Here is a 14,217-nt window from a genome sequence, read left to right on the forward strand (position 1 = left end):
GTGGAGCTTGTTGGTTTTGAAAAGATGGAGGATATTGGTAGAATTGAGCAAATCTCCCATAAGGATTTTGCATACCTTGTATCCATGATTGAAAAGGATTTTGAGGTTGGGACCAAGGTTGTTGCCAAGGATTCCAGTTTGGTGGGGGTTGAAAATTCATAGAGTTGTTAAACCCTTGATTTTGTTGCCCTTGCCAAGGTCTCCTTGCAACAAAACAGAGAGATTCGAGTGTATTTGGATCTTCTTGAAAGACAGCTTTGAGCCCAGGAATTGAAGGACAGTCCTTGGTCTCATGGTTCTCTGAACAAATTACACATGTCTCTACAACTTTTGCATCCAAGGGACATTCCCTTAGAGCATGTTTCTTTCTACACTTTGGGCAAAAGATGGCCAAAGCCTCAGATTCTGCTTTCTGCTTATTGTGAATCTTAAGGGTGTCTAATTGTTCACTAAGACTCCCTAAGATGTCAGTTTTGAATTCATCAAGCATATTGCCGATCTCAGCCCTACTTACTGATCCAGTTGCAGATTTATTCGCTCTGATGAGAGAAGGATCTCTAGGCCCTTTTTGAGTTTTTGATTTCCCCCTTGAGAGATGGACACATAGCTCTGCTATATCATTGAGTGAAAGTTGAGATATGTCTCCTTTCCCCATCATGTTCAGAATATCTATCCATTCATCTCTAATGGCTTTTAGTAGAAGGGCTTTTAAGGTCTCCTCATCTAAGTTGTTCATCTTTGCTCTTTTCAAGTTATATTGAAATCTTTCAAGCAAATCCTCCAAATTTTCATCTTCTTTTTGCATCATTTTGAATACCTCATCCTTGTGATTGGTGGGCATACAATAGTCTAGGTACCTATCCAAAAATGTTTGTTTCATATCATTCCAAGACCTAATGGATTGAGTGAGTAATCCCATGAACCACTTCAAAGCTTGTCCTTTCAATGTTGAAGGAAACAGTTTGAGTTTTTGAGAGTCATCCAGATAATCATAAGTTCGACATACGACTTCAAACTCAAATAGAAATGTTTCACGGTCCTCATTCCTTAACCCATGGAAGTTTGGGAGGACAGATGGTGAGATGTTTTTCATGGTGGCTCGGGAGTCCTCATCGACAATAGGAAACCCAAATGAGTTATCTCCATCCCTATTTCCTCCAATGTTACCTCTACCTCCTCCATTGTTTCCTCCTCCTCCTCCTCTACCTCTACCTCTACCAGCTCCTTCCTCTGTCATAGTAGTTTCCCTAGAGACTTCAGAGTCTTCTGGTTCTTCTAAAAAGGGTGAATGAGAAGGAATTTCTCCCTCTTCTTCAGATGATTCTACTTCTTCAATTACAATTTGTCCTTCTATAGAAGGAAGGATAGGATCTCTTTCTGATTCAAATTCAATAGAAGGTGTGGGAGAGTCAATTCTTGCCTCTTGAATTCCAGGAATCCTAGGGCTAGGAGTGTCAGTTGGAGATGAGGGAGGTGTCTCTTGTCTATTCCTTGAAGTAGATGGACTTGTAAAAATCGAACTCTTGGCTCTAGCTAAAAACCTTCCTCTAGAATCTCTTGCTCTATGCATGTCATTTTTTTTTTTCTTCAAGTCAGGCTAATAATTCTCTTTCTGATCTTCCAGGTCACTCTAGGTGCAAGAAGAGAGCATACTCAAGAAACTATTAAACCAATAACTTTCTCTTTTCTGATCCTCCAGATCACTCTAGGTGCAAGAGGAGAGCATACTTTGAGAGGTTATCAATTTCCCTTCCTTGAAATTTTCTTAATTTTTTTAGATATTGGCTACCTAATTTCACTTCCCCGGCAACGGCGCCAAAATGTTTGGTCAATTTAGTGTTGTCTAAATTGCTACTTTTAATTGTCAACCCGGGGCTCGTAAGCTGATGAAGTGAGGTGTACTATATGTACTTAGATAACCTTTTCTAAGTCTTTTGTCATTTTTATCTTTTTAGTTTGTTTTTGATTGTATTTTTCCTAATGTAATGTGATGGAGATGTAATGAAGTGAGTGAATGTGTGTGATTGTGATGATTTCTAAGTAATTTCTTGAAACTTAAAGAGTATTCTAAAAGAAAGCTTGAACAATAACTGAAATAAAATCAAAGCTCAAAATCAATTAAAGGACTAATGGCATTGGCCCAGTATCTCTGTTGTTGATGAAAATGAAAATGAAGTCTATATTAACTCAATTAAAACAAGAACAACTACTTTACACTACTTTACAAAATCTAATCAATGTGAAATCTAAGTGAGACAAATCACACTATTTAACCTCTTCTTAATGATATGAGAATAGTTATGAACAGGTCAGCAATGTGAGTCTAAAAGCAAAATAAATCAAGCTGCACTAAATGATATTTTGGCTCCAATAGAGTTAGTTGATTATAGAAAAAGAACCATCAATGGATGAACAACTTGATAACTACTAAGCAGAAAGTAAAGTGCAAGTTAAAGAAATAAAACTAATGAGAATCAAACTGCAGAAAAGTAAAGCTCAACAGCCTAGACAAGATGATCACACATGCCACTACTTGTAAAAAGAAAAGCAAGAAAACTATCCGGGCTCGCCTAAGAAACCTGCAATACACATTGATCAGTCATGGACAAAAGTGCAAAAATGTAAATCAGCAGAATTCAAAGTTTATGTACAGCTATTATACATGTTTGAAAAGAAATAACATTGCAGCAAATGAAAAGACATATATACAGCTATTATACATGAAATCAGAAAACGAAATGCAAGGAATTAAACTACTGTACAGTGGCTGTAGTAAACAGGGGCCCTCTGCCCACTTCAGCCAATCCAAAGAGCAGTTACACGCTTAGAAACAGAACAGTCTTCTCATGTATTAATTTGCAAGTTTGAAAATACAGTGGGGAGCTCAAAACGAGTACAAAACAACTAACTATCCAGCGTTCAAAGACGCTTTATTTATACAGAGGAAATCAAACTACTTTAACGAAACTTCAGCTATTCAAACAGTTGTGTCAAAACACGTAATCTGGCTGTGTCCTCGGATTTAGGCAACAGTCGTTGTGGGCATTCAATCCGCTGTTGGATTCATGTCTCCCACTGTCTTCGTGGTTGAGGAAGGTGCCACCTGTTCTTCACGTGCTCCAAAACAGAACACGCAAAGTCGTGCCACCGCCAATGACCTCTGGTTGACCGGATTTGCCTCTGCGTTGACTACGGGTTTTTATGACCAGTTTGGGTGAGCTGGAGGGACACACACCATGTCCTTGGTTCCACGAACTTGCCCATCTGGCTCTTCTTCCTGGAGGACACCTGGAACATACCGTTTAAGAAAACGGCTGCGGAATCCGGGGTTGGCTGCGGAAACCCTGTGTGAGCTGCGGAAACCCTGTGTGAGCTGCGGAAACGCAACTCTTTGAACCAAAATTCTAAACCAACAACAAGTCATTAGCATAATTAGCAAACCATGTAAAAAGTCCTAAAATACAATGATTTGAGCAATTTGATGGAGGGAATGAGTGACAAAAGAAGGAAATGAATAGGAAAAGGAGGCTGAGAGGAAGTGTAAAGAAGTGCAGGTCTCAGGCTCAACAATCCTCTTCGTAGGGTTTCGACCTCATCATTTGGAAATTTTGAGTCGGGGTAGGCTGCAATACCCCCTTCTCGCGCATCTGGGCAATAAGCATCAGACAGCCTACCATTTCATGGTCAAACTGCTCACAGTATGGACAAGATATCCTCATTGGATTAGTACAGTCGCAAGCGTAGTGCCTCGGCCCTCCACACTTATAACATATCAGCTATCCGCACCCTCACCTGGGCCCCATTCATCTTCCTCGTCTGCGTCCTTGAAATCCCCCCTGTGGCCTGACGGCTTCAATCTGCACTTAATAGGCTAGGGTTGTTTCCATCATTAAATCGTAAATTCGACACGCTCGCTCGTCGTGACCCACTAATCTACAAAAGTTACAATACAGCTGTTGGGGGGTGTGTGTATACTTCTACAATAGGTGGCAGTTGTCTATTGCTTGCTTTCCCCCTACTTGAAAAATGGTGCACTGGAGCGTGGGTGCCGCACTTTTCCCTGCTTGTACCTCTAGCTTTAATGGCATCAAGCCCCCTCCCACTAGATAGTTCGCAAAGATGGGGCATTGATCCTTGTCGTGTCCTTAACTTTTTCATTTAATGCACCCTACCTCTGTACGCGCCTCCAGTCGAGGTGCCCATTCTTGCTTCAAGCTTTGCATTTCTAAGCACAGGTTTTTTAGTTGCGCATGGATTTGTTGAACTCCCAACCCCAGATCCTATATTGGAGTTTCGTGCAACCTCATTGCTGTCTCTAACGCTTTGGCTTGGGTTGATATCTTTTGCTGTGATAGCGCCATCCTTAGATGTGGTGTCAAAAACATCACAAACCATGCGTAGTGTTGCGCATCCATCAACGTCATGTTAACCTCTCGGATTGTGCTTTTCAATCTCTATTCCAGATCCCACAAGGTTTCACCAGGTAACATCGCGATCTCCTTGAAACCAATGACCGACTGCGTCTCTGATTTTGGCTGACTAAATTCCCTGTTCAACGCATCCTGGATCGTCGCTATTCCCGCATTCAGATGGTCGCTTGAGTACTTTATATACCATGTCAATGTGTGGTCCTGCAGCGCACTAACCAAAGTAGCCTTTTTGATGTTATCATCTGTTATGCCTTGGGCTTCCCATATAGCCTTGACCACAAACCAGAACTGACCTGTTTCCTCATTTCCTACACCCTTAAATACCAGCAACTTAATTGCACTCGCCATTCCAACCTTCAGTGGTGGAGGAGGAGGGGTCGGTGAAGATGGATTTGATGTAGGCGAAGTAGGTAATGGCGTGGACGGTGGTGGTATCAGTGGAATGCACTACTTTATCAATTAGACGGTGCTTCTTGGAGGGAACCCTACGAGTTCTTCCTTGCTTTCTCACGAAATGGAAATCAGAGGACTGTTCTCTAGTCCTTCGATTCCTCGGTAGCCTCTTCCGCTCCGCATTACACCATAAATTAATGAATGCGCATAATCCATTTTTCACACAACAACATTTTAATCCAATTATTCAACGATTTGATATACTTAACCCGCAGTCATTGGAGAAAGCACCTTTCTGCTTCACTATAACTCACAGTTGTGTCTATCCTGAACTCAGTGATAAACCCTCCTATTATCTGATCCAACCAGTGATCCACTGTGCGTGCGATTTTATCTTCATATTCTTCTAGCCTGCGCACCAATTTTGGAGTCCATACAATGGATTGATCTAGTCTGCACCTTCCCACGTTGTCAACTAGCCTCGTGATCCACTCATACAACTCCATGGAGAATGATGCAAAGAATATCTCGTGGATCTCTGTTTATATATAAGGATCCAACCACCTTTCTTCTGATACCGACGGATTCCTGTTTTCCTAAACCACGAACTCGTGAAGCTTCTGATTCAACAAATCTTCAAGCTCTTTCTTTGTAGGGTTCCAGTGTTCCAATATCATACATCCCTCAGGCAGATCCTGGTCCCGGCAATGGAACCATTTGTTGGCTTATTGGGGCCTGACCCAGGTTCGGAAGAGTTATTAGCCAAACAAATCCCGCAGCTACCGGTCCTTTCAGTAACAGTCTGCAGAGCGCAGAATAAGGTCTCACCCGAGGTAGTAAGGGACAGTGCTGGAACCAGGTTTCCACACCCTTGGGATGTCTTGATGTGGTTTGGAGAGGTCGCACACCGTTCTGGGGTTTCGCGCCACTCTGCTTCCACATAGATTCAGAACAAGGCAAATCCTTACTACTTATTAATACTGAGTTTGTTACAGATTAGATCTACTTCTTACAGTCTTTAAGCAAACATTTAATAGAGATAACCAATGCACGCACCCAAAAATGTTATAGATTTGCATAAATTCAGAACATAAGCATAATCGCATAGATCAAACAGATATATAAACTAGAAATTAACCAGATCCATAGTATTTCAGAATCAACACAATATTTCAGAATCAACTTATCTTTATTCAACTCTTTCGCCAATACAACCAGATCTGCCCTGCGCACTCAGCTGCAGGGGTCTGCGCACACAACTGTGGACTCTACCAGGCCTTTGCACACACAGCTGCAGAGCCTCTATCTATCTACAAACACCCTTGACTCAGACTTACAGATGCTTCAATACTTCTCTCTTCATAAACCCATTACATTTGAGATCCAAAACTACATACCAAAAACTGACTTCTAGCCATAGAGCCTTGCTCTATTTATACATTCCCATGGTCCGTGGACCATGGGAAAGCGGACAACCCTTTGACTTGACTTCTTACAGTTCGCGCTCCGCACACTTCGCAGAGTCGTTACCATACTCTTTACACAAAATTGTGGGCTTTGAGCCCCAAAACTGTTATGCGGGGCCTACGCTATCCAACACACACAAATTCTTCAATTCCCCCATAAGTTCAACCTCTTATAGGGTGTGTTGGCTACAGTGGATCAAGCTCTCAGGAAAGGGAGGTGGATTGACTTGAGGAGCACTCTCTTCCTTCTCTTCTTCAATCTCCTCAGATGGAGAATGTCAGTGATTATCTGGGAGCACTCTCCCATACTGAAGGTTGATCTTCTGGATTTCCACAACATAAGTAGGATAGGATGTCTCTCCATTGTAGACCTACTATGATTTCATGCTTTTTAGGTTCAGATTGGGTTGAACAGGCATTTGAGGTTGCTTAGGTGGAGTTGGATGAGTGAGCTATGGTTGAGGTTGGGGTGGAGGTAGTAAAGCAGTAGGTTGGTTGACTTGAGGCCTCCACCCTTGTGATGGGTTTCCCCATTGAGAAGATTGGAGCGGATATGGGTGAAAAGGATGGTTGACAGATTGAGGAGAATATGGAGGAGCATAAAACGAATAAGGAGGTGTGTATCATGATGGATGAATGGAAGAGAACCAAGGTTGCAAAGGTGCATTCTGATTTGGATTGTAATAAGATTAATGTTCACCTTGCATGCCCTATTGATATGGTTGAGGTCCTTGTGGACTTCTTTGATTAATGAAGAAAAGTTTCTCTAACCCACCTTCTACCCCTTGGTATACAACTTTTAGGCCTGGAAAAGAGGGGAATTTTTAGTTTGCATGATTTTCTTCACAGACTAGGAAGAATTCTATGACATTCAATGGGCATTCATTCCTAGGTTGTCTTTTAGTGCATTTAGGGTGGAAAATAGATAATGCCTCTTTTTGTCCTCCTGCTTTCTTTTTTATTTGAATGGTATCCATTTTTAATGAAAATTTATGCATTATTTCACTCTTTAAATCCTCTAACATGTTCCCTATCTCATTCTTGATGGATGTTGTGGAGGGAGAGGAATTAACCAAGCCTTAACTATCCCTACCCTTCTTCCTTGCAACCCTAGAGTGATTCTTGAATACATTTTTGATGTAATCATAGGATAATTAATAGATATCTCCTTCAAGTAGCATATTGAGGGTTTCCAACATATCCTCCTTAATCCCTTGGAGAATAACTAGGTTGAGTGACTCAAGATCAAGGGTACAATTGACCCTCCTATAATTGAGTTGAAATCTCTCCTCATAGTCCTCTATGGATTCATCAGTTCCAAGAGTCATCCTAAATAATTCTTCCTTGGTTTATTTGGACCTAAAGTAGTCCCTGTACTTTCTATTGAAAGCATGTTTCATTTGGGCCTAGGTAGTGATGCTACCCCTAGGCAAACCCATAAACCAGCGCAAGGCTGCATCTTTAAGGGTAGAGGGGAATAATTTCAGCTTCTACTCATCAAAGGCATAGTCATAGGCCCTACAAACAAAAACAAATTCAAACATGAAGGTGTCCGGTTCCTCAAAGGTTAAGCCATGGAAGTGTGGAAGGGAAGTAGGGCTTATATTCTTCATTCTAGCATCTCCATTGGTTTCGTTGATGGGGAAAACCTCATTGTCCCTATTTTCAGCCACAGTTTGGGTAGGTGAAGTGGGTTCTTCTTCTTCCACAATAGGTTCATAAAAAAAAATTGGTTGCTCACCTAGAGGGTCTCTTAACTCCCCTATAATCAGAGAGTAAATTTCACAATCACCAAAGAAGAGTGAAGGTTGACTGCTTGAGGGTGTGGGGGTTTTTAGTAAGAATTTCCCTTGATTATCCCTACTCCTATGAGGAATGAAAGAATTTTTTTTGTTTTTCATTTTCTCAAAAACTGAATGCGAAGCAGAAAACAATGCTAAAGTAGAAACAACATCTACTTAGACACCTCACCAACAATGGTGCCAAAAAGTGGTGAGCCCTCGTATTTCACCAATAATGTTGCAACTCCCAAGGGATCCTCAACTCAAATTATCAACTCAGGGTTTGTACAAACTTAGAGGTAACAATGCTATATGGACATTAGGTTAGATTATACTCATGCCACCCTCAGTCATGACATTAGATCAAAGTGATCAAAGATCGTTCCTCCTACTAAACTATAGTTAAAGCTTATTGATGAAATCACAATTTAAAACTAATTCTGGCTATGAAAGTGGAAATGCCATTTTCTCAACTTGTAGATGCTAATTAATCATTTCATGAAAGGAAAAGGGATAATATACTTTCAGAAATAAATCTACTCTATCTTGCATAATTCATCAAACTAGCAACATAATTTCATGTATCATCTACCTATTTCACACTTGCTTGAAAATCAGAAACCTAACTTGCATCATACTTGTGATTGAAAAACACTAATTCTACTTTGTTTTGCAATGAGGAAAAGGAATGGTTGGAGTGGTTTAGGAGCTTCCCTTGATTATCAAATCAAAACTTGAGGTCATTATTCATCTTGACTAAGCTAAGGTTGAAGTGGGGATCAAAACTGGTGAAGAAAAGTGGTGCTACAGGTGTTGCTACAGGAGGTCCTGTATTGCTACAAGAGGGTCTGTAATGCTACAAGAGGGGTTCCAAGAGCCTTTCTAAGGTGAAAATGATGTCTTGAGGGCATGAAGAGGTGGATGGAGGTTAGATAGAGTGAAGTAAGGTTGGGTTGATCCCCTTATCCAAGCCCAGGACCTTTCATAGGTTTGTCTTGCACAAGGATGAATGCTCACAGTGTATTAAATTTACTAGGTAGATTGATTGTGGAAATAGAGTTTTGGGACAACATTGAGGGATGGAAAGATAAGATGTAGGTGGAAGAGGTGCCCTCCCCTGTAAATCGACACAACCCTGCGACCAACCACATGCATACATCCATTGATCATTAACAAAGTGATATAAATTATGATGGAAAAGATGAGTTGAATTTAAATAACATCTATTTTATGCCATAACACTACTCTAATCAATGAACTGGATTCTAAGCTATAGAAATAAAATATGAAGAAGAACATCTAACATTCATATATTTCCAATAAATCATAAACACAATATTTTTGGATTGATATTGTGAATCCTTCTAACCATTCTCCCACAAGAGAGGTGATGTAGAATCTTGCAATCATAGGTTTTCTATAGCTTAACCTCTACTAAAATGAAAGAAAGCTATAAAACGCTTGGAATCAAGAAGAAAACACAATTACAAAAGAGGGACCAAAGCCTCTAGGTTGGGCCCAAACCCAATGGTCTCACTCCTCTGAAACTAACTCAGATGAAGCTTAATAACCAACTTCTCATTATCAGAAAATAAAAGTCTCATACATCACATAAAATTTCAAAATAATAATGTCAAGCTCTGAGCTCAATAGCTACACCTAGTTAAATCAAAACTTTGAATCCTAATGAGATTTCCATCTTGTTTATTTATAAAAAAGGGTAGCTGATAGAAGCTCCCTTGAAAATAGGAGTGATTCCCTCCTTGATCTCGGAAATGGTAGATATAATCCCTCTTGAGCTTCACTTGTACTAGGAGTTACTCAATTTCCAATGAATTTGAACTGGTGAGAGAGGATGCTATGATCCCAAGTCAAGTTAGGGAGTTAAGGAGTTGGACAAACCCCCTAGATCCTCTCTTGGTTGTCTCCATCAAGCCCTTGCATAGTAATTGCCTCAAATTACTTCTTTTTCCTGCAATTAAACCACATTAGGCCACATACTATGACAAACACCTTTTACTCTTCTTACTACGCATAATATAACAAAAAATGTGAATTTATGTGAGAAAGGGATAGTTTTAAGGCTTGAGGATGGCATGATGATATTCAAAATATAATTATTTATGGGAATCATAAATACATATGGATTGATGGTCTACATCATCACATGAGTAGTCAGCACCTGATTGTTCGAGGCGTAAATGGGATAGAGCATGTGTGTGTGTGTGTACGCGCGCGTGAAAACTTACTTAATTTATATTGGTAGAATCATATTAGATTATGTGTCAATTTATCTTTATTAATTTATAATTTGATCCTTTTTAGAAGCATCTCTCACTAGGTCAAGGAGAGTATCAGATCAATCAATGGAGGGCCATCATTCGTTACATCATCATCATGGTATGGTATATATATGTTTATGTGAATTTACTTAAATTATAAATGGATAGAATCATATGTACATACATATTGAATTGATTTTTGTCAATTTAACTTTATTAATTTATAATTTCCATATTTTTAAGAAGCATCTTTTACTATGTCATTGTGTGAGGGTTCTCAACCTTCTCCCGATGGTAAACAAGCTCAATCACTTGGGCGTGATGGTGTTCAACCATCTTATAGTGGCCGTGAATCTCAATCAGAGCATGATCCTCCATTTGGTAAATTATATAATTTAAATTTGTTTATGTTAAAACAAATTTGTAGGTAAATAAATTGTATGTACGTATAAATGTATGTCTATCTTGCATGTATATAAAGACATTGAAATGTTTTAATGTTTATGTAATTATATTGAAGCAGGGGGTTAAAATGTAGAAGAAATTCAACGTAGGTGAAGGAAGGTGTTTCAAGAAGAATACTATATGCCAATTACCACCTATCCGTAAGATATTCCTGATGAGCTTCTTTGGGAGACAAATATCCAACAATGTATGCTACAGAGGTGCACAACTTATTATTCAAAATTGAGGGACAATCTTGGGATGTTGGAGATCCCTGCAGAGAGTTGACAAATCTTAGAAATGGTTTTTTACTCTCTAATTACATTTATTGATATTTGCAATAACCTTAGGCCAACAACTAATAGCTTTATAGATATGATGAAGAGTTGTAAAGAAAATATGATGGGTCATGATAAATGGCCTGAGGTAAATAGGAGGGTTACAAAATCACATGCCAAAAATATTTCAAGCCCCTAAAATAACCCACCATTTGTATGACAGGTTCCTTGCAACATTTGGAAAGCTTCCATGAACTAATGAGGTTCCACATTATTTTGCTCAATTCTTTTACGTAGAGTTTTTTTAGAGCATGAAACTTGATTATACCGACCTTCCATCCAAATATTATGGTACTGGAAAAGGTCGGATATATGACTGGAAGAGTGAATTTAGGGATACTGCATTGCCTCATCCTTCGTCTCCTTTGGTACCTCAACCACCACGTCTAGTAACTCTGCGGTCGAAGATGGATGCCACTTCTCAGATTGGTCAAGAAGCAAGGGATGGAACTCTTGACCACATACATATTTCATTAACTAGAATTGATGTTGGTCCAAATCGACAAAGAGCACGTGCTAATTTGTACTCAAATCATATGTGGAAATATATAATATGAATATCGAAGAGGCTAGAGCATATGCAAAGGCTTTTCGTGATGGCAGGAAAGACCAGATTGGTCATGAGGAAGAGGGAATGGGATCAGTATGTGTTAATATTTAGGGTTGATGTTTTAATTTAATGTAATGTACATTTAATTGTTGGAAAAATACTAAGAAGGGGGGTGAATCATTATTTTAAAACTCACTTAAACTTTTCTTTTCTTATCCATATTTTTGTACACGACTATAATGAAGTAAACCTGCGTATTTTCACGACTGTTATGCAAATAACTAGAGTAAAACTAGTTAACTTACTTTTCAGTTAATTAATCTTAACTTAAACCAGTGTATCAATACTTCAATAGGCATTAATTAAGTGGTAACCATGTGCAGTAAGAACAGAATAAACCATCACAAATAAGCAACACATCAACACACATGAACACTAGGATTTTTAGGTGGAAACCCAATGTGGGAAAAAACCACCGATGTTGTCGTCTCTGTCTTCATCTTTTATTATAATGAAAAACTTCTTACAATATTGTACGAACACAGACTCATACCAACACGCAGGCACCCATTTGCAAAAAGCTACAACCTTCTCAGGTAATGGAGGAAAAATAAATTTTTCAGGTATGTTAGGTTGTATACATGGGTTCATTGTACAAAAAGAGTGTATACAAGTGGGTTCACTGAACAAAAAGAGCGTATGCATATGCACACACTTTCATAAGAGGAAAAGTGCGTATGGGTTTGAAAATCAAGGAAATACAAGATTAAAGAATACCAATGGTCAATACCATGGTATTAGCCCACAATATTGAGAGGAATAATGGTTACTTGATCCCTTCCATGAATACCAGAGGTTCTAAGTGTTGTTTTGGTCTAAGGTATTAAGAAAGGCTAAAACTATATAAGGAGAAGAAGATCAAAGGGCTAAGTGTACAAGGAATGAATATCTTATGAAGTGTTAGATCAAAATAAATTTTGCATGTTATGGGTTTCTAATGCTTTGCTTGATCTGAACTAAGTATGCACCTAAGTGTTTGATGATGGATGAGATCTAATGATGGATCAAGATCATAATGACTTATCATTATGTGATCTGATAATGGATAGGCTAGATCTGAGTGCTAAAAAATGTTTTGTCCTTTAAATTCTATGATAAGGGCATATCTGAAGTTTGGAATAGCTGCAAAGTTATAAGTTTTTATTTGCAGATATATACGCTGGTTCGCCTTGGTGAGGGCGTGTATACACACTAGTTAGGCACTTCCAAGTAGCGTATGCAGAAGAAAATCTTGTTGTTCAACAATGACTGATCTATCTGATTAGTGTTTTTTGTTTACTGTTGTTTTTAAATGATGTCTTCATTAGATCTGAAAGTAAAATTGATTGTATAAGGAGATTGAGTCTGGTTGGTTGATTGATTGAGTAAGAAGGGTGATCCTTGCTGTTATTTGTTTAAAACTCTGTGATATGACAGTAGATCTTTAGAATGTCATTGATTGGTACATTTTATGGTTCAGAAGTTTATGATTCAGTATCTTTAGAGGTATATGCAGGTTGGGTTAAAGGAAGTGGTGTATACACGCAGGTTGGCTTCATTGAAGTAGCATATACATTCTGACATATGATTTTTGAGGTTACAGTTGGTTATGGTTGTTGATACAGTATTTTGGGTTCAGATCTAAGTACTGGTTACATTGATCTGTATGTTCCAGTTGATTGGTTGAGTTTTGATTAAGTGTTGGTTGACTGAGGTTTCAGTGATTAGTTGATTCAGAGATTGATGATTGAGTTTCTTATGGTTGATTCAAAGATTGATGATTGGGTTTAAGTTATATCAAAGATTGATGATTTGGTTTCAGTTATTGGTTGATGCAGATGTATTTGATGGTTGTATTGTAGTGGTGATTAATTTTGAGCTTCATTGTTACTGATGGGTCAAGTAGGAAAATTTGATGAAATGTGGCCTTCATATTGTGTTGTTGCGTACCAGGAGTATCCAGTCTAAAAATTTATGAAATGTGATCCCTGGAGGATACTAAGGGTTGGATCCTTCAATGAGGAAGTCGAAGCTTCCTACCAGCAGTGGCTAGTGATTAGATCAAGGGGTTGGAGCTCCCTTCTAGTATCATCTAGAGAACAAGTGAAGGTGGTAGGCTGGTGCCTACGTACTAGTAAACATATGAGCTAGTACAAGAGTTAGGGAGTTGTATCTCCCTTCCAGTAGAAGCTAGAGAATGGGAGAAGGTTGGATCCTTCTGCAAGTGGGTGCCTGCATACTGGTATGAGTCTACACTAGTATAAGTTTGTAAACATATTATTCTTTATATTAAAAGAAGATAAAGACAACAATAGCAGGTGATTTTTATCCCACATTGGGTTTCCACCTTAAATCTTGGTGTTCATGTGTGTTTCTTATGTGTAATTATTTATTATGTTATTACCGCACATGGTTACTGTTTAATGTTTAATAAAGTATTGATGCACTGATTAAAGATCAACCTATGATCAATTAATTGAATCATAAGTTCATT

The sequence above is a fragment of the Pinus tabuliformis genome, chromosome 6 (genome assembly GCF_031772625.1).
Source record: "Pinus tabuliformis cultivar Carrire ecotype Pingquan chromosome 6, CPIR1, whole genome shotgun sequence".
NCBI classification, from domain to species: domain Eukaryota; kingdom Viridiplantae; phylum Streptophyta; class Pinopsida; order Pinales; family Pinaceae; genus Pinus; species Pinus tabuliformis.